Raw genomic sequence first — 21,353 nt, 5'->3', positions numbered from 1 at the left:
CCTCTCCTGCAGAAACAGCTGTTGAACTTCTTCACCGTTTGCAAATGTTCTTTGATATTGAACTGTGCATAGCTGAAAAATAATAGGTAGAAATTTAAACACAATTTGGTTGTAAGCATCCAACCTTATGCCCAGTGTTGTGTCAGAGAACGTTAAAGGTCAAATTTGACTGCTTATGTTCACGGACCAGGAATATCAAATGATGCAAATTTAAAGTGAAATGTAATAGATTATAAAGCTGTCTTTGAGAAACCTACAAGTATGTTTAAAAAGTGTTATGCCACTTATAATGAGAGTGTTTATGGGCTCTGGGTTGGTGAGAACACCATAAACAATCCATGTTATATCAAAGGCCATGGTATATTGAGACTGTTCTAGTGCGCACTGGGGAAGTAATGACATTGTTGTAGTCAGCAGCCAAGTGGTTAAGGTGTAGCGGGCAAAGTTCTGTTGTAAGTTATGAAGTCTGCAGCATAAACAGAAGTGATTTCAGTGATAGCTTGTTTATACTGAGCTGGTCAGGTTTTTCAGCTCAGCAGCAGATTATGATGTGCTGACATGTTCTGCCTGTAGGCCTGATATTCCTCAGTCACAAACTGCGGATAATTAATGTGCATCTGGGTTCACGCTATAAACAAACCCAATGTTTATAGAACAACCTAAACGGTCCTTTCAAGTAATGGCTGAGATCCAGAACAGTGTTTAACTGTTAAGACATTTACGCTAAAGGTTTACAAAAACATGTCTGCTAGCTTGAATTATAACAACATCACCTCAAAGGCGACCAAAGAGACATTTTAACAGAAGGCACCAAAATTAGTGTTCAATTTGTTGTAATTATGATGCCACGGAATATTTTTGTAATGTGTTTATTTCTTCCCTTTCTGTTTCATCTCCTCTCTCCACCACTTTTAATTGACACTCAGTTAAATTGCAGCCGCTGATTTCACCATACCCACCTATGCATTGGGCCCATAAATCATTGATTGCATGTAACTAGAGACAGTTCTGTTTATGTTTGTTGGATGTCTGCATATTGATTGAGCAGAATAGGAAATAGCAGAATTCTTATTCTTACACATCACTGCAAAGCTCAGAGGGAGGGATATTTTTGGCAAGGGTTTGTGAGAACACTGCCCTCTTATCTTTGGAAACTAGGTTCAAACGCAAGTGCGCAGAAAGTTGTCCCTTTTGCCTTGATGGCCATTAAAGTTTCTGAGAGAAGTTACTTTAGCTCGTGCTGGGTGACATCCCCTGGAGGAGAGAGTGACATAGTGGTAATGTCATTGGATTAGTAATAGAGTCAGAGTCATAGAGGTCAACAGCATAGAAAAGCCCTTCGGCCCATTGTGTGTGCGCCAGTCAAAAACAACCATTTTCCGGCACTTGCCCCACATCCTTTATGCTCTGTGATCACAAGTGCATATCTAAATACTTCTTAAATGTTGTGAGTGTTCCTCCCTCTACCAGCCTTTCAGGCAGCGAATTTCAAACTCCCACAGCTCTCTGGGTAAAAAGATTTTTCCTCATCTCCCCTCTAAACCTCCTGCCCCTTACCTTAAATCTATGCCCCCTGGTCGTTGACCCTTCCACCAAGGGGAAAAGTTTGTTCTTGTCCACTCTATCCATGCCCCTCATAATTTTATACATCGCAATCATGTTCTCTCCCCCCCACCCCCCCCCCACCCCCCCCCCCCCCCCCCCCCCCCGCCTCAGTCTCCTCTGTTCCAAGGAAAATAATCCAAATCTATTCAATCTCTCTTCATAACTAACATTCTTCAGCCAAGGCAATATCCTGTCAAATCTCCTCTGCACCCTTTCCAGTGCTATCACATCCCTCCTGTAATATGGATTCCAGAACTATCCACAATACTCTAGCTGTGGCCTAACCAATGTTTTATACATAACCTCCCTGCTCTTAAACTCAATGCCTCAGCTAATAAAGGCAAATTTATCATATGCCGTCGTAACCACCACATCCACCTGCTCTGCTACCTTAAGGGACCTGTGTACATGCACATCAAGGTCCCTCTGATCTTCGGTGCTTCCCAGGGTCCTGCCGTTTATCATTTATTCCTTTGCCTTGTTTGTCCTGACCAAGTGCATCACCTCACACTTATCCGGATTGAATTCCATTTGTCACTGGTCAGCCCATCTGACCAGCCCGTCTATATCCTCCTGTAATCAAAGGCTATCGCCCTCACCATTTACCAACCTACCAATTTTTGTATCATCCACAAACTTACTGATCAACCCTCCTACATCCATATCTAAATCATTTAGATAAACCACAAACAGCAAGGGCCCCAACACTGATCCCTATAGGACCCCACTACCCACAGGCTTCCAGTCAGAAAAACAAACCTCTAACATCACTCTCTGCTTCCTGCCATTCAGCCATTTTGGATCCAATTTGCCAAATTTCATTGGAACCCATGGGCTCTTAACTTCGCTATCAGCCTCCCATGTGGGACCTGAGCAAAAGCCTCGCTGAAGCCTAAGTAGACCACGTCAAATGCATTTCCATCATCAACACACCTGGTCACCTCCTCAAAAAACTCAATCAAGTTGGCCAGACATGATCTCCCTTTAACAAAACCACGTTGACTGTTCTTGATTAATCCCTGCTTCTCCAAACGCAGATTAATTCTGTCTCTCAGAATTGCTTCCACTGCTTTCCCCACCACGAAGGTTAGACTGACTGGCTTGTAGTTTCCTGGTTTACCCCTTCCTCCCTTCTTGAATAATGGTGCCGCATTAGCTATCCTCCATCCTCCAACACCTCTCCTGTTGTCAGAGAGGAATTGAAAATTATTGCCAGTGCCCCTGCTATTTCCTCCCTTCCCTCACTCAGCAGCCTGGGATACATTGCATCTGGCCCTGGAGGTGTGTCTACCTTTAAGCCTGCCAGACCACTCAGAACCTCCTTTCTGTCTACATTAATCACTTTAATTGTATTACAGTCTTTCTCCCTGATTCCTATACCCACACTGTCTCCCTCATGAGTGAACACTGACACAAAATATTCACTTAGAACTCACCCTACATCATCCGACTCCACACACAAATACCCCTCAATGGGCTCTACTCTTTCCCTAGTTGTCCTTTTACCCTTAATGTACCTGTAAAACAACTTAGGATTTTCCTTTATTTTACCTGCCACTATCCTTTCATGTCCCCTTTTTTCTCTCCTAATTTCCTTTTTAAGATCCCTCTTGCACATTCTATAGCCTCTATGGCTCCTGCTGTTTGAGCCCTCGATATCTGCCATAAGCCTACTTTTTTCTCCTTCTCCAATGCTGTATACCCTTAATATCCAGGGTTCACTGGATTTGTTGGTCCCACCATTTTTCTTGATTGGAACACGTTAGCCCTGCACTCTCCCTATTTCCTTCTTTTTTTTAATATAAATTTAGTGTACCCAATTCATTTTTTCCAATTAACGGGCAATTTAGTGTGGCCAATCCACCTACCCTGCACATCTTTGGGTTGTGGGGGCGAAACCCACACAAACACAGTGAGAATGTGCAAACTCCACACAGTGACCCACAGCCGGGATTGAACCTTGGACCTCAGTGCCATGAGGCAGCAATGCTAACCACTGTGCCACCATGCTGCCCACCTATTTCCTTCTTGAATAGATCCCATTGTTCTGTCACAGATTTACCTAAAAGTGTTTCCCCCCCCATCCACTCTGGCCAAATCATATCTGATCTTATTAAAATTGGCCTTCCCCCAGTTTAGGACTTTGATCTCAGGCCCATCGTTGTCCTTTTCCATAGCGATCCTGAATCTAATGGAGTTATGATCACTGTCTACAAATGTTCCACCACCGATACTTCAACCACTTGCCCATCTTAGTTATCAAAAATTAAGTCCAGGACCACCCCATTTCTTTACCTCCTTCTACATACTGGCTTAAAATGCTTTCCTGGATGCATTTTAAGACTTATGCTCCCTCTAAATGTTTCACACTTTGGGGAAGTTGAAATCACCCACTTTCACTACTCTACTTCTCTGTAATTTGCCTACATATCTGCGTTCTACATCTCGGACTGTTAGCAGGCTTCTAGAACACTCCCAGCAATGTGATTGCTCCTATTGGGTTTTTACGTTCCACCCATTTGGTCTCAGTTGAAGAGCCTTCTAAGATGTCATCCCTCCTTACTGCTGTAATTGATTCCCTGATCACAATTGTGACACTCCCTCCTCTTTTGCATCCTTCCCTATCTTGCCTGAAGATTCTGTATCCTGGAATATTGAGCTTCCAATCCTGACCCTCTCTCAACCATGTCTCAGTGACAGCAATAACATCATATCCCCATGTTTTAATTTGTGCCCTCAATTCATCTGCCTTGTTCGTCAGACTCCTCACATTAAAATGAATACCATCCAATCTTGCCAAACTCCCTGATGACTTAACTGGTCTAGTCATTCTATGCCTTCCTGACTCACTTGTCTTCTAATTTTGGCTATGCATCTATTCCTGCTGAACCTTGTCTCAGGATCCCAGGCCCCTGCCAAGTTAGTTTAAACCCTCCCCAACAGCACTACCAAACCGCCCTACAAGGATACTGGTCCCATTTTGGTACAGGTGCAAACTGTCCATCTTGTACAGGTCCCACCGTCCCCCATAATCCCAATGTCTCAAAATTCTAAAGCCTTTCCTCTGCACCATCTGTCCAGATATCCATTCATCTGGACTAACCTCCTATTTCTATACTCAGAGGTCCAGGCTAATGCTCTGAGTATATGGGTTCAAATCCGTGATGGCAGCTGGTGGAATTTGAATACATGTAATAAATCTGGAATTGAATAATGCCACAAAACTGTAATCGATTGTCATTAAATCCACCTAATGTCCGACATCCTTACCCAGTGTGGCCTAGCTTACATGATTCAGTTGTGGGTCCGGACCAGAAACCCAATTTTGGTTAAGACCCCGGATTAGAACCCAAATTTTTTGCTTTTGTTTAAACTGTGAGGAAATGTTACTGCACCCACAGGAGTGATAACACTGTCCAGTAGACAGCTTTTATGTTAAAACAAACTTTAATTTGAACACAGAATTAAGCAGATCAGCCACAAAGAAATAGCTTTACAATTAACAGGTACAACATCTTAACTTGCCTCCAGAAATCTGCCTCTACATTCCAATTAAGCAAACCCATATATTTCAAATACCACATATGTAGACAGTTAACAATCAGGTTTCACTGGCTTGTCTTGGTGCAGAGCCCTAAGAGACAGAACCTTTTTTTTAGGACCAAGCTGAAAACCTCCTGCTCAGCCTGGAGTCCTGGAAACAACTCATCTGTCCAGACACGTGGCATCTCCCATTAGCTATTCCAGCTGCACTCGAAGCACACAGCATTCTTTTGTCTCTTGTCACAATGTGTTCCTTGATTTGTTTAGCCAGGCTCAAACTGTTAAAACATTACATTAGCTCATCGGCAAATAGATAAAATGGCTTTTAATTACAGTGCGAGCAGACTTACAGTCTGTAAGCATTTTAATCTACGTTTTAATAATATTACTGCAAAAATACAAACGATAGGAAATGAGCAAGTAAAAATAGGGTAGTGACAGTTGTAGAGGAAAAAGATGCAACAACATTTCATGAAATCTTTACAAAAGGTTCAGATTATTTACTTCACAAATCAGACCCAGCTGCATTCTTATGTGAATAAAAATAGGCAGTAGATAAGTCACAGTTAGTGCCTGCATTGTATTGTATTTATCAGTCATAAAATTGAGGACATTAATGGTGGCATCAAAATGTGCATCTAAATTGCCTGTCACTCTGAATCCATTTCCACCTAAGTACCAGCTCAGCTTCAGTGTAGATCACTTTTCGCCCATAATTAAATCCAAAGGCTGAGGTTTTAAGCCTCAGTCCAGATAGAATAAAAATGTAGGTTGACACTCCAGGGGCATCACTGTTAGAAGGGTCCTTTTTAGAGGAGATGTTAAACTGAACCCCCCACCGCCCACTGTGCCCTCAGCTGGATATCAATAATACCATAACATTATTTCAAATGACCTTTGGTGTCCTGGATAATATGTATCCTTCAGCTAGCATCATTAAACAGATTTACTGATCATATCTCATTTCTGTTTGTGGGACCTTGCTATGTGCAAATTGGCTTTTAAGTATTTATAACAGCAATGCCACTTTAAAAATCACTTGACTGGCACTTTGAGGTGTCATGGGAGGTGCCATGTAAATACATGTTTTCTTTCTCAATTAGTGGCATTCCGATTGAGTGTCTTCAATTGCTGTGGTCACTGTGGTTACTGCCATAAGTGCTTGATAAAGTGAACTCATTAGTCATCAGGATGGAAGGATGTCAGCAGCGTTACTGACCACAGGATAATGTTGGTGTTCCTCTCTACTTTTGCGTCATGCTCCAGTTGGCAGAGATAAGGGGCTGGATTCTCCGATTTTGAGGTTATGTCACCAGGCCTGCGCGGGAACGGTGGCGTTTTCCGACAGAAAGAAATGGCGTAAAACAGCCACCGATCCTCCGTTTGGTTAGGTGCTAGCATCAAGGCAGCGTAGCGCACCGGGCTCTAGCTGTCGATATGGCCCGGAGAATTTGCGGGTCCGTGGCCGCGCATGCGCACGACGGCGGCCTACAGTGGCCGCGCCGTGCAACATGGCGCCGGCCGCTCGCGGACCCGGCCTGCAAAATAGTGCCTCCCCCCTTTGGCTGGCTCGTGTGCCCCAGATCCCCCCCCAACAGTGTCCCCAACCCCTGGCAAAGTCCCCCCTGGCCCTCCCCCAACCTTGGAGGCGCTGGACTGAGTCCGCAGCCGCCACAACAAGTTCACCACGGATGAGATCAGTTAAAATCACATTGGGTTCCTGATAAGGATTTAAATCCTTCATGAAGCATCATCTCCTTTTGGAAGTTCCAATTGTGACCTGAACCAGCTTCAGAGCTGAAGTGACTCATGGTTGATGTGGTAGTTGGGGGTTGCTGGGAGGTGGGTGATAAGTTGGCTTCTGCTCCTGTTGCTGCTGGTCTCATTGGGATTGAGGCCCTAGTTTCAGAATCCTAGATGTAATGCTTGATGCCTATATAGTTTCCACTCAGCTGGAGGGAAATAGATGGTGATCCAAATTTCCTTTAATTCAGGCCCAGTTGCACTTTAGTTTTTAGCTGCCTTTTCAAACAAAATGTAGACAACTCCTTAAAAATGCTTGATACAATTCCTGTGACACTGCGGTGAAACTTCTGTTTTCCATTAGATTAAGTACAATAGCAGTGTGCCACATCCCACACTGCAGCAAGGTTGGCAGACCTCAGACTCGTATTAAGTAACAAAGGAAGCTTTCGTTTAATATAATATCCTTGGCTCTGCTTTATGAATGTGGCTTGCAACAGCCAGGTTTTGTATTGTGACGTGGCTCTGAATATTTTTTTTAACCAGGCATTTGAGAGGAAATTATTGTGTTTTTATTTTATTCCGTTCTTGGAAGCATCTCCCCTGCGTTGGTAACGTGGAACCTTTGACTGCCTCTAGCTGACACGTTGCCATAAAAATCGCATAAATGGAGCAAACATGTATCTGATCAACATGCTGCTCCTTTCTGAGAAATGAATAAACACATTGATGCTGTCCAAATATTGGAATAGCAGCTGCCGTGTTTTGGAACAGATCACTGCTTCTGCTGTGTTGGTCATTCTGAAAAGCTGTCTTTCTGGGGATTGTCTGGCACTAGTAAATTGTTAATCATCTTGAAAGGTTATTTGAATGCATTAGTCATGGTGGATTACTGGGTCATCACTTTATCTCATCCTCATTTAACTGATCTTGCTAATCGTTGGCATGCCTCATTGAACTTTAAAAAAAGACTTTGGTGGTTTTGCATCTGCTACGTCCAGAGCCGAGATAGAGCCATTGCCCCAGACTTCTGCCTTCAGCGACAACCTTTGTTTCCAGATATTTTCCCCTACATCTTCCCGACGAAGTCAACATGGTTCATTTCGGAGCAATCTTAACTTCTGTGCTAAAAAACGGAAGCTTTAGTTTACAAAGGAAGCTTTTGTTTAATATAATATTATGCAACCCAGGCTGACCCTCCAGTGCAGCACTGAAAGTTGCATTGCCAAAAACGCTGTTAATTTGAGACCCTAAATGCTTGTGACCATATTTAGGTGGATGTTAAAGACAACTTCCTGGCCAACATCCTGGCTGGGAGGTTTGCTAGAGTCACTCGGGAGGATTTAAACTAGGATGGCAGGGGGCTGGGAACTAGAGCGTGGCTTAGAAGGTTTAATAACTGAAGAGGAAATAGAGAACAAAAATAAGAGAACAACATCACCCTCAGACAGAGCAAAAAAGGTGATGAGTGTGAGTATGGAGGTGGTCAATGCAGGACTGAGGGTGTTGTACCGTAATACGCGCAGTATACGGAACAAGATAAATTAGCTTGTTGCGCACATTGAAATTGGCCGGTACGAAGTTGTGGGCATCACAGAGACGTGGCTGCAAGGGGATCAGGGCTGGGATCTAAATATCCAAGGATATGTGTCCTATCGAAAGGACAGTCAGATGGGCAAAGGAGGCGGGGTTTCATTGTTAGGAAGGAATGAAGTTAAATCGATTGCAAGGAGCAATATCGGGTCAGAAGGCAGAATCGCTGTGGGTAGAGTTGAGTAATCGCAAAGGTAAAAAGACCCTGATGGGAGTTATGTACAAGCCCCCTAGCAGTAGTCAGGATGTGGAACAGAAAATAAATCCGGAAATAGAGAAAGTATGTGAAAAAGGCAATATCACAATAATCATGGGGGACTTTAATATGCAGGTGGACTGGGAAAATCAGGTTGGTAATGGATCCCAAGAAAAGGAATTTGTGGAATGGCCAAGAGATGTTTTTTTGGAGCAGCTTGTGACAGAGCCTACTAGGGAACAGTCAATTCTGGATTTGGTGATGTGTAATGAGGCAGACTTGATTAAGGAACTTAAGGTGAAGGAACCTTTAGGGAACAGTGACCACAATATGATAGAATTTACCCTGCAGTTTGAGAGGGTGAAGCTGGAGTCAGATGTAACAGTATTACAATTAAATAAGGGTAACTACAAAGACATGAGGGAGGAGCTGGCCAGAGTTGATTGGAAAGGGAGCCGAGCAGGGAAGTCAGTGGAACAGCAATGGCAGGAGTTTTGGGGGATTATTCGGGAGGCACAACAGAAATTCATCCCAAGGAGGAGGAAACATGCTAAGGGGAGGATAAGGCGTCCATGGCTGACGAGGGAAGTCAAGGACAGCATAAAAACAAAAGAAAAAGCATACAAAGTGACGAGGATTAGTGGGCAGTCAGAGGATTGGGAAGCCTTTAAAAGTGAGCAGAGGACAACTAAAAAAAGCAATAAGGGGGGAGAAGATGAAATATGAGTGCAAGTTAGCTAGTAATATAAAGGAAGATAGGAAGAGTTTTTTTCAATCTATAAAAGGTAAGTTAGAGGCAAAAATAGACATTGGACCACTAGAAAATGTGGTTGGAGAAGTAATAATAGGAAACAAAGAAATGGCAGAGGAGCTGAATAATTACTTTGCATCTGTCTTCACGGTGGAAGACGCCAGTGGGATGCCAGAGCTCCAGGAGAACCAGGGGGCAGAGGTGAGTGCAGTGACCATTACTAAGGAGAAGGTTCTGGGGAAACTGAAAGGTCTGAAGGTGGATAAATCACCTGGACTGGATGGACTACACCCCAGAGTTCTTAGAGATATAGCTGAGGAGATTGTGAAGGCGTTGGCGATGATCTTTCAGGAATCACTGGAGGCTTGAAGGTCCCAGGGCACTTGAAAGTAGCTAATATAACACCACTGTTTAAGAAGGGAGGGGGGCACAAGATGGGAAATTATAGGCTGGCTAGCCTGACTTTGGTCATTGGTAAGATTGTAGAGTCCATTATTAAAGATGAGATTGCGGAATACTTGGAAGTGCATGATAAAATAGGACTGAGTCAACACGGCTTTGTCAAGGGGAGGTCATGTCTGGCAAATCTGTTAGAGTTCTTTGAGGAGGTAACAAGGACGTTAGACAAAGGAGAACTAGTGATTTATTTAGATTTCCAGAAGGCCTTTGACAAGGTGCCGCATAGGAGACTGTTAAATAAGTTAAGAGCCCATGGTGTTAAGGGTAAGATCCTGGCATGGATAGAGGATTGACTGACTGGCAGAAGGCAGAAAGTGGGGATAAAGGGGTCTTTTTCAGGATTGCAGCAAGTGGCTAGTGGCATGCCTCAGGGGTCTGTGCTGGGACCACAACTTTTCACAATATACATTAATGATCTGGAAGAAGGAACTGAAGGCACTGATGCTAAGTTTGCAGATGATACAAAGATATGTAGAGGGACAGGTAGTATTGAGGAAACGGGGTGGGGGCAGCTACAGAAGGATTTGGACAGGCTAGGAGAGTGAGCAAAGAAGTGGCAGATGAAATACAATGTGGAAAAGTGTGAGGTTATGCACTTTGGAAGGAGGAATTTAGGCATAGACTATTTTCTAAATGGGGAAATGCTTTGGAAATCAGAAGCACAAAGGGACTTGGGAGTCCTTGTTCACGATTCTCTTCAGGTTAATGTGCAGGTTCAGTCGGGTAGTTAAGAAGGCAAATGCAATGTTAGCATTCATGTCAAGAGGGCTAGAATACAAGACCATAGATGTACTTCTGAGGCTGTATAAAGCTCTGGTCAGACCCCATTTGGAGTATTGTGAGCAGTTTTGGGCCCCGTATCTAAGGAAGGATGGGCTGGCCTTGGAAAGGGTCCAGAGGAGGTTCACAGGAATGACCCCTTGAATGAAGAACTTGTCGTATGAGGAACGTTTGAGGACTCTGGGTCTGTACTCATTGGAGTTTAGAAGGATGAGGGGGGGTCTTATTGAAACTTACAGGATACTGCGAGCCCTGGATAGAGTGGACATGGAGAGGATGTTTCCACTTGTCGGAAAAACTAGACCCAGAGGACACAATCTCAGACTAATGGTACAAACCTTTAAAACAGAGATAAGGAGGAATCTCTTCAGCCAGAGGATGGCGAATCTGTGGAACTCTTTGCCGCAGAAGGCTGTGGAGGCCAATTCACTGAGTGTCTTTAAGACAGAGATAGATAGGTTCTTGATTAATAAGGGGATCAGGGGTTATGGGGAGAAGGCAGGAGAATGGGGGTGAGAAAAATATCAGCCATGATTGAATGACGGAGCAGACTCGATGGGCCGAGTGGCCTAATTCTGTTTCTGTCTTGTGCTCTTATGGTCTAACATGATCTATATAAAAACCTTGAATACTATTGCACTCTCTGTGATGGACATTTTGAAATGTTTTGTCATGTTCTTTCAGATATTTTATGATTAAAATATATTTTTGCAAAATAAAAGATGTTAAAGACCACATGACACTATTCACGATGCTCTCCTGGTGTCTCCCTTAGCCACAAGCATATTAACTGCTCATTTACCATAATTGTGTTTGTGGGATCAGTAAGTTCTCGACTGTTTCTACTTACAAAGTCATCATTAAACCCATTGCAACGGTGTTGCACTTTTGTATGTTTCTGAGAATAGAAATCATCAAATAAATGCACATCTTTCTTTCTCGCCGAAAGGTGTTGACTCTTGTCACATTATTTTTTGAAGTCTAGATTATGCCAACTCTATCCAAAGCCTTCTACATTGATTGTGGAACTGGAGGTGCCCACCACGCTGGTGGCAGAATTGGAAATGGAGATGATGTTGATGGGGAAAAAAAGAACAAAAGGTAAGGGGAGCCCAACAACATGGTTACCCTGGCTGGAGGGATGGGGGTGAAGTGGGGGGTTGGGGGAATGGGAGGGGATGGGGATTGACTATGGGGCTGGGGGATGGTATTGGGAGGGATAGAATGGGGATGGAATAGGAAGAAGTTCAAAAGCAGATAGAATAGGATTGATGTGAGCAGGATTGTAAAGAATAAGGTGGGTATAATATAAGAGGGATGGCTAAGGGAGGATGGATTGATATGAGTTGGAGATTTATAGAAGTACTGTTGTAATAAAGATATTAATTGCACCACAAATATTCTGGGGTCTCTGCTACTATGACCTTAAGAGTGAGCCTCAACCTGATCATCTCCTTTCTATCACTCACATTTCAGTTTTGGCCACAGGCTAGCATCAGTTGGTTGTAAATAGCTAACTTAATAGAGACCAAGCTTTGAACATGGGACTTTCCTGATTGACCATACAGAGGGTAATGCATTTTAGCAAAGTTGTCCAATTGCAGAATCACATCTAATGTTGGACACTGTGGGCTGGATTCTCCGATTTGAAAACTAAGTGCTGACGCCGGCGTGGGAACAGTGGCATTTTACGCCAGAAAAACGGCGCAAAAGCTGCACCGATTCTTCGTCTTGTGGGGGCTAGCAAGCTCGCAGTGTAAAGTCCCCAGCTTTACCTGCAGATATGGCCGGAGAATTGCCGGGTCCGTGGCCGCGCACGTGCATGGCGACAGCCTGCAGTGGCCGCACCGTGCAACATGGCGCCGGCCACGCGTGGACCCGGTCTGCCAAATACTGTCCCCAGAAACCCCCTCGCCACCCCCGGGCCACCCCCCACCAGTGCCCCCAGCCCCCGCCAAAGCCCCCCCTGCCCGCGGAACGGTTCCCCCCCGACTGTGGTGGCGCTGGACTTGGTCCGCAGCCGCTGCACGGGGTTCACGAAAAAAAATAGCATGAGTGATCCATGCCGTCAGGAACTCGGCCCATCGGGGGCGGAGCATCGGGGGAGGGCCTCAAGTGACGGCCTGATGCCGTCCATACGGTGTGCGACGTATTCGTTTTCGAGGGGGCGGAGCATCGCAAAAGCGGCACCGCCCCGATTTCGGCACAAACAGGGATTCTCCGGCAGATCGATGAACGCGATTTCGCCGTCACTGACCGGAGATTCCAGCCGCATGTTTTGGGATATATGACCTGGCATCACACTGGCACTGAGATTCATATATTCTCTTCATTCAAAGGATGTTGGCTTTGCTGTCTACACCAGCATTTACCGTAATTGCCCCTGAGAAGGTGACGGAAACTGCCTTCCGCATCCATAAGGTGTAGGTATATCCACGGTGCTATCAGGGAAGGTATTCCAGGATTTCAACCCAGCGACAGCGAAAGAACTGTAATATACTTCCAAGTCAGGATGGTGAGTGGCCCGGAAGGGAATTTCCAGGGAGTGGTGCTGTTCCCATGTGTCTGCTGCCCTTGTCCTTATAAGTGGTAAGTTATGGGTTTGGAAGGTGCTGTCTAAGGAGCTTTGGTGAATTCCTGCAGTGTATCTGGTACACACTGCTGCCACTGTTCGTCGGTGGTGGAGGGCATGAATGTTTGTGGTGCAAATCAAGTGGGCTGCTTTGTCCTGGATGGTGTTGAGCTTCTGAGTGTTATTGGACCTACACTCATCCAGACAAGGGGAGAGAATTCCATCACACTCCTGACTTGTGCTTTGTAGATGGCGGGCAGGCTTTGGGGAATCAAGTTAGTTACTCACTTCAGGATTCCTAGCCTCTGACCTGCACTTGTGTAGCATGAATGTTACTTGCCCCTTTTTAGCTCAAGCCTGGATATTTTCCAGGTCTCCTCCAAATGAAATCGTAAGTAGAAAATTGCAGGTGATCAATGTCCCACACACAGAGGGCATCTGAAAGTTATCTGATCTGCGATTGGGTGGGGTGATCTTTGAGGCTTATGGGCACAAAACACATTAATTCAAAGCTTTAGGCCTATTTCGGACACTTTGCTACAATTCAGTGTTCTAGATGGGATCCACAGACAGGCCTGCCTCTTTTATGATTAATAAATAATTCCCAGAGAAACAAAAATGTTTTTAAAAAGATACATTTCTCTGGAGCCAGAAGGAGCAATCGTGCTTCCTTCACTCCCTGTACTCCGTTCTGTTTTGACTCCATGATCCTCTCCTCAGAGTTACTTTTGGGCTGCTGCTTAAATGTATTTCTTCAATGGTCTTTCTGTGAATGGAGACATGACAGGCACCAGCAGCTCGCCGATTAATACCAATGAGCCCTGAGGCCCAGCTTTAAGTTGGCCTCAGGCCTTCTGGTTCCGGCATGCATTGTGGCCACAGCCCCATGCCCAAAACCAAACTCCAACCCAATTATACTTCCTGCTCTTTGAATTCACTTGTTCCACCTTTGTTTTCTGATAGTGTCTGGTAAATATCTCCACTGTGAAGTGGAGGACCAACTCCTGATTAACCTAACATCAAGTAACCTGTCACGGTAGTGCTCTCTGATTTTTTTATTCATTCATTAGATGTGAGCGTCACCAGCAAAGGCAGCATTTATTCCTTACTCCCAATTGCCCTTGAGAAAATGCTGGTAAGCTGCCTTCTTGAACCATCGCAATCCGTGTGGTTTTAGTGCTATTATGTAGGGTGGTCCAGGGGTTTGACCCCACAACAGTGAAGAAGCGGTGATACATTTCCCAGTTAGGACAATGTGTAACTTGAGAATTTGGAGGTGCTAACTGTGTCCTTCTAGCTGATAGATGTCTCCAGTTTGGAAGGTGCTACTGAAGAAGCATTGGTGAGTTGCTGCAGTGTACCTTGTGGATAGCGCACACAGCAGATACAATGGTAAAAGGAGTGAATGTTTAAGGTGGTGGATGGGTTGCTATTTGATTTTGGATGGTGTTGAACTTCTTGAGTATTGTTTGGGTTCACCCATGCAAGTGGAAATACCAGGAACAAGTCGTAACTGAGAAATATGCCCTTTTTTCTCTCTTTCGTATCTGCTTTGCCATAACCTTCTTTTCTTTCTGTCATCTCTCAACTGCTATCGCTAATTGAGTTCCTCAACAAGGAAATATACCCTGGAATATGCTGGGTAGGAAGTAACATTTCCTAATTTCCCCAGTAGACTTAGCTAACTCCTCTCCTAGTAACCTATTAGCCTTTCTGCTTCCTCCACAGTGTTGTGACACAATGGAACGATCCTCAATGCTCTCAACTGTGCTGAGAAAGTTTAGTGAGAAAGGACAAAAAGCAAAAATATTTCTCAGCTAAGTTCCAATGTCTTGGCAGGTGCAGAGCCTGTGGCCTCCTGAGTGGTTCATGTTGCTGCTTTGCCTGCAGGCTCAAGAACTGAAGTTTGCTCCAACTGTTCAAACTCCAAAGTCCTTGTTCTGCCTTTCCCAACATACCTGTTTAGATGGCTTCCAAAGACAGCACTTTTCTTTTAATGCTCTGTGTTTAACTTTCAGCAGGGTGTTATATTTCACAGCATTACTTTCTTAAAGCAGGGGAAAGGGATAAAAAACATGAGAGAAATGAAGTAGAAGTTAAAGGTGAAATCTGAACATATTTCCTATAATCTACCATAATGATCTTTGAGATAGTCCCCGGATAATATACATACAGATGAAAGCAATGCAACAAGAATAATTCAAATGCAAGCAAATTGAGCGTGCATATTTAAACCTAAGAAGAGGCTTAAATTTGCATGGGTACATATACTTAGGAAGGTTCCTCTAATACATGAACCCCTACATAAACACCTAAATAGCATTTATATGGGTACTTATATCTACATAATTGTTAGACCTTATTTATTCACATTTCTTTCACACGTCATATATTCTGTAATATCTAACATCCCTATGTTTTTCTGACTTTTACAACTTTCTTATCAACCAAAATGAACATGCAATAATAAGACTAAATGAATTAGAATAAAGGTTTGGACTTTAGTATGTAGATCGCAGGCTATTAATATTGCCAGTGGAAGTAGATTATGTTGTGAAAAGCCAAATGAAATACTTTGTGTTGTATCTCGAAGCATAAGGATAGAATTTGTTCATTGCTCCAGTTGGAAAATGTGTTCAAAATAATCAACTCTGCAAGATTATCACTCCTGAAGAACCTTTAATGCTATATTATGCATCCAGGTGCCTGCCGTAAACAGGTACTAGGCTTCTTGAATGAGTAACATAGTAGTAGGTTCTGAATCTTTTCAGAATCACAGAATCCCTAAAGTGCAGAAGGAGGCCATTCGGCCTATCAAGCATGCACTGACCCTCCAAAAGGGCATTCTACCTATTCTACCCATTCGAACCCGGGTCCTTGGCGCTGTGAGGCAGCTGTGCTAACCACTGTGCCACCGTGCCATCCGTCAGGTTTAACTATAGATTATGAATCAAGATCTGACATTGTAGTAACCCTCAAGCAAATTAAGCCAGCTTGTTAACTAGAGAACTGCCTGGAATGGAAGCCATCTGTCAATCACCAGAAAGCAGTTGGTTCAAGATGTGTTAATTTGTACAGCAGGAAGTTAAACTAGCTAGTGACTCACCAGAAGGTCTATAAAAAAGCTATCAGGACCAGGACACCTGCAGGCCACAGCTCCAACAATTTTCTCAGTATAGTTTCCCCAGTTATTGCATTTTACCAAGTTCCCCTCTCCCTTCCACCTCTTACTATTCCAGCTATGACTGGAATGTTTTTTGTATCCACTTATAGTGAAGACAGAAGAAAAAATGTGTTCATTTCATCAGCCATTTCCTTATTACCTACTGTTAACTCCCCATTGCCACTCTCTGGAGGACCACCACTCACTTTCCGCACTCTTCCTATTTAAATACCTGTAGAAACTTGCTATCTGTCTGTACATTCTTACCTAAATTCCTCTTATACTCTAATTTCTATCTCCTGGTTAATATTTTAGTTATTCTCTGATATTCTTTATATTCTGATCAATCATCTGACATGTCCTTCATCTTTGCAGTTGAGTACTTTTTCTGTAAGTTTGATATTTTCTTTAATTTCTTTATCCCGGGTGGTGGGTCCTCCCCTTAGAATTTTTTTCATAGTAGGAATAGACTTTGTTATGGATATTCTGAAATATTCCCTTAAATGTCTGCCACTGCTCCTCTATTGATGTTTCGCCTAGCACAGTGTCCCAGTTTTCATAGAATTTACAGTGCAGAAGGAGGCCATTCGGCCCGTCGAGTCTGCACCGGCTCTTGGAAAGAGCACCCTACCCAAGCCCACACCTCCACCCTATCCCCATAACCCAGTAACCCCACCCAACATTAAGGGCAATTTTGGACACTAAGGGCAATCTATCATGGCCAATCCACCTAACCTGCACATCTTTGGACTGTGGGAGGAAACCGGAGCACCCGGAGGAAACCCACGCACACACGGGGAGGATGTGCAGACTCCGCACAGACAGTGACCCAAGCCGGAATCGAACCTGGAACCCTGGAGCTGTGAAGCAATTGTGCTATCCACAATGCTACCTTGCTGCCCGCTATGGCTGGCTCAGCTGGCTGGCTTCACTACGGCTGGCTCCGCTTCCATGCCCAGATAATTGCCCTTATTTACGTTTAAAATGCTAATCTAGATCTATTTTTTCCCCTTTCAAACTGGAAGTATAATTCAATAATATTGTGGTTGCTAATACTTAGAGACATCTTCAATCTGAGGTCATGAATTAATCTTGTCTCATTACACAATAATGGATCTAATATAATCTGCTTGGTTAGTTCCAGAATGTGCTGCTCTAAGAAACTGTCTCAAAAGCATTCCATGAACATCTCAGCCAGTCTACTACTACCTATCTAACTTTCCCAGTATATGTGTAAATCAAAATCACCCATGATTATGGCTGTCCCTTTACCACAAACCCGCAATATTTCTTCTTTTTTATTTACATTGTGGTTACTGTTAGGCGGCCTGCAGACCACTCCGACTGGAGATTTATTTCCCCTATTCCTCATCTCCACCCAAACCCATTTTCTATTCTGACTCCCAAGGTCATCTCTAACTTTTGCACCACTGCCATCCTTGATAAACAGTGCTACCCCTCCCCTTTTTCCTAGCTTTCTATTCTCCTGCAACGTCATATACCCCTTAATATTCAGGACCATGTCCTTGTCCTCCTGCAGCCATGTCTACATAATGGCTATCAGATCATACTTATTTACTTCAATGCGCGCTATCAATTCATTTACTTTGTTATGAATGCTATGATGTGGAGATGCTGGCGTTGGACTGGGGTGGGCACAGTAAGAAGTCTTACAACACCAGGTTAAAGTCCAGCAGGTTTGTTTCGGATCATTAGCTTTCGGAGCACTGCTCCTTCCTCAGGTGAACGAAGAGGTGGGTTCCAGAAACATATACATAGACAAAGTCAAAGGTGCAATACAATACTTTGAATGCGGGTCGTTGCAGGTAATTAAGTCTTGACAGATTGAGAGAGAGGGGTAATCACAGGTTAAAGAGGTGTGAACTGTCTCAAGCCAGAACAGTTGATAGGATTTCAACTAGCCAAGGCCAGATGGTGGGGGGTGAATGTAATGCGTCATGAATCCAAGGTTCCGGTTCAGGCCGTACTCATATGTGCGGAACTTGGCTATAAGTTTCTGTTCGGCGATTCTGCGCTGTCGCGCGTCCTGAAGGCCGCCTTGGAGAACGCTTTCCCGAAGATCAGAGGCCGAATGTCCTTGACTGCTGAAGTGTTCCCCGACTGGAAGGGAACATTCCTGCCTGGCGATTGCCGCGCGATGTCTGTTCATCCGTTGTCGCAGCATCTGCATGGTCTCGCCAATGTACCACGCTTTGGGACATCCTTTCCTGCAGCGTATGAGGTAGACAACGTTGGCCGAGTCGCACGAGTGTGTACCACGTACCTGGTGGGTGGTGTTCTCACGTGTAATGGTGGTACCCATGTTGATGATCTGGCACGTCTTGTAGAGATTGCCATGGCAGGGTTGTGTGATGTCGAGGTCACTGTTTTGTCTTTTTGTTATCTTTGTAACATCTAGTCTTGGCTATTGGTGTATTCTTAGGTTTTATCTCTCTGCCCCTTCCTGCTATTATATGACCCTCCTTTCCCATATTATCATTATGGTCTCCTGCCTTGAGTATACCTCTTGATTTGTTACATCTACTCAAGCTTAATCCCTCTGGGTTGGTTTAGCACAGTGAGCTAAACAGCTGGCTTGTATTGCAGAACAATGCCAACAGCGCGGATTCAATTCCCATACCGGGCTCCCCGTACAGGCGCTGGAATGTGGCGACTAAGGGCTTTTCACAGTAACTCCCTTGAAGTCTACTTGTGACAATAAGCAATTATTATTATTATCATGCCCTTTGTTTAGTTTAAAGCTCTCTTTTCTTCCCTAGTTATGCAATTCATAAGGTCACTCATCCCAGCAGTCCCCAGTTACCCCAGTGCACCATCAACCAGAATCCAATTCTCCCACACCTGGGGCGTCATTCTCCGCCGGCGGGAGTCTCCGTTCTGCCAGCGCCCGGGGGTTTCCCGACGGCGTGGGGCTGCCCCACAATGGGAAACCCCATTGACCGGCCGGTGTTACGGAGACCCCCGCCGGCCGGTCGGCGCAGAAATGTGGCGGGGCGGGTAGGAGAATTTCGTCCCAGTTTTTGAGCCGTGTATTTATCTCTCTAATCTTATTAGCCCTTTGCCAATTTCACATGGCTCAGGTAATAATGTCAACCTTTGAGGTTCTGCTTCTTAATTTGCTACCTCCCATGCTGACAATGGAGAACCTCTTTCATTGCCCTGCTTATGTTACTGATACCTACATGGACCACAGTAACTGGATCCACTCTTCCCACTGCAAATTCCTCTCCAGCCCTGAGCAGATATCCTGAAACCTGGCACTGGGCAGGCAACATAGCCTTCTGGATTTTCGCTCATTGCTGCAGAGAAGTGTCAATCCCTTTCACCGCTATGTCCGCTATACCACCACATTCCTGTTTGTTCCCCCCACTTTTTTTTTAACAAACAATTTTATTGAGGTATTTTAGGCATATAGAAAAAGTGACATTGTACAGTACAAAAAAAAAGAAGTCAGGACACAAATTAAACACAGTGCAAACCACGGCTCTGTTCATGCACGGACCTGCCTCAATATCCCCAACTCTACTCTACTCTAGCCCCACCCCCCCCCCCCCCGCTGACGCTTACTCCTCTGCGAAGAAGTCAATAAATGGCTGCCACCTTCGGGCAAACCCTAGTAGCGAACCTCTCAAGGCGAACTTGACTTTCTCTTGGCCAAGAAAGCTCGCCATGTCCGATAGCCATACCTGAAATGAAAATTGCTTATTGTCACAAGTAGGCTTCAAATGAAGTTACTGTGAAAAGCCCCTAGTCGCCACATTCCGGCGCCTGTTCAGGGAGGCTGTTACGGGAATTGAACCGTTCTGCTGGCCTACCTTGGTCTGCTTTCAAAGCCAGCGATTTAGCCCTGTGCTAAACAGCCCCTACCTCAGCCCTCGGGGGCTTTGAGTCCCTCCATGCTAACAGTTTTCATTGCCGGGCTACCAGGGAAGCAAAGGCCAGTGCGTCGGCCTCTCTCTCTTCCTGGACTCCCGGGTCCTCCGAAACCCCAAAGACTGCCACCTCAGGGCTCATTACCACCCCAGTTTTCAGCACCCGGGACATGACATCTGCGAATCCCTGCCAATACCCCCTGAGTTTAGGGCACAACCAGAACATGTGTACATGGTTAGCCGGCCCACCGGCACATCTAGCACACTTGTCCTCCGGCCCGAAGAATTTGCTCATCTGGGCCACCGTCATGTGGGCCCGGTGCACGACCTTAAACTTGATCAGGCTGAGCCTGGCGCATGTTGCGGTCGTGTTTAATCTGCTCAGGGCTTCTGCCCAGACATCGTCCTCCATCTCCCCTCCGAGCTCCTCTTCCCACTTCAGCTTTAGGTCCTCGGTCTGCGTATCCTCAGCTCCCATTAGTTCCTTGTAGACGTCTGAGACTCTACCCTCTCCCACCTCTCCCCTAGAAACTACCCTGTCCTGCCTCCCCTTCGGCGGGAGACGTGGGAAGGACGGCACCAGTCTGTGTACAAAATCCCGCACCTGTAAGTATCTAAAGTCGTTCCCTCTCGCCAGCCCAAACTTCTCCTCCAGTGCCCCCATGCTCGGAAAGCTCCCTTCCAGGAACAGATTCCCCCATCCTCACAATCCCCGCCCTCCTCCACAGTCGATACCTTCTGTCCATGTTCCCCGGGGCAAATCGATGGTTGCCGCAGATTGGGGTCCACACCGATGCTCTTACCTCCCCTACATGCCTCCTCCACTGTCCCCAGATCCGAAGAGCCGCCACCACTATCGGGCTGGTGGAGTAGCGTGCCGGCGGAAGCGGCAGAGGCGCCGTGGCCAGGGCTGCTAAGCTAGTGCCCCTGCACGAAGCAGCCTCCATCTGCTGTTTGCACCCCCACTTGAGTGGCTTCCTGTACCATGGTTCCATGGCTAGCCTGCACATCCAGTTTGAAGGTTTCGCTTTCGTCCACACAGCTTGTGAGCACCT

General features: G+C 45.2%; 1 long non-coding RNA gene across 1 annotated transcript in view; it reads left to right on the top strand.

Annotated features, from left to right (window-relative positions):
• LOC140425866 (uncharacterized) overlaps positions 1-21,353 on the top strand; it is a 192,919-nt gene that overhangs the window by 146,040 nt on the left and 25,526 nt on the right. The window contains exon 2 of the long non-coding RNA XR_011948045.1: positions 11,651-11,771. This is a non-coding gene — a long non-coding RNA (uncharacterized lncRNA). The remainder of the gene's footprint in view (positions 1-11,650; positions 11,772-21,353) is intronic.

The sequence above is a fragment of the Scyliorhinus torazame genome, chromosome 1 (assembly GCF_047496885.1).
Source record: "Scyliorhinus torazame isolate Kashiwa2021f chromosome 1, sScyTor2.1, whole genome shotgun sequence".
Taxonomy (NCBI): Eukaryota; Metazoa; Chordata; class Chondrichthyes; order Carcharhiniformes; family Scyliorhinidae; genus Scyliorhinus; species Scyliorhinus torazame.
The sequence above is the reverse complement of the archived record's forward strand: the minus strand, read 5'-3'. Positions and strand labels throughout refer to the sequence as shown.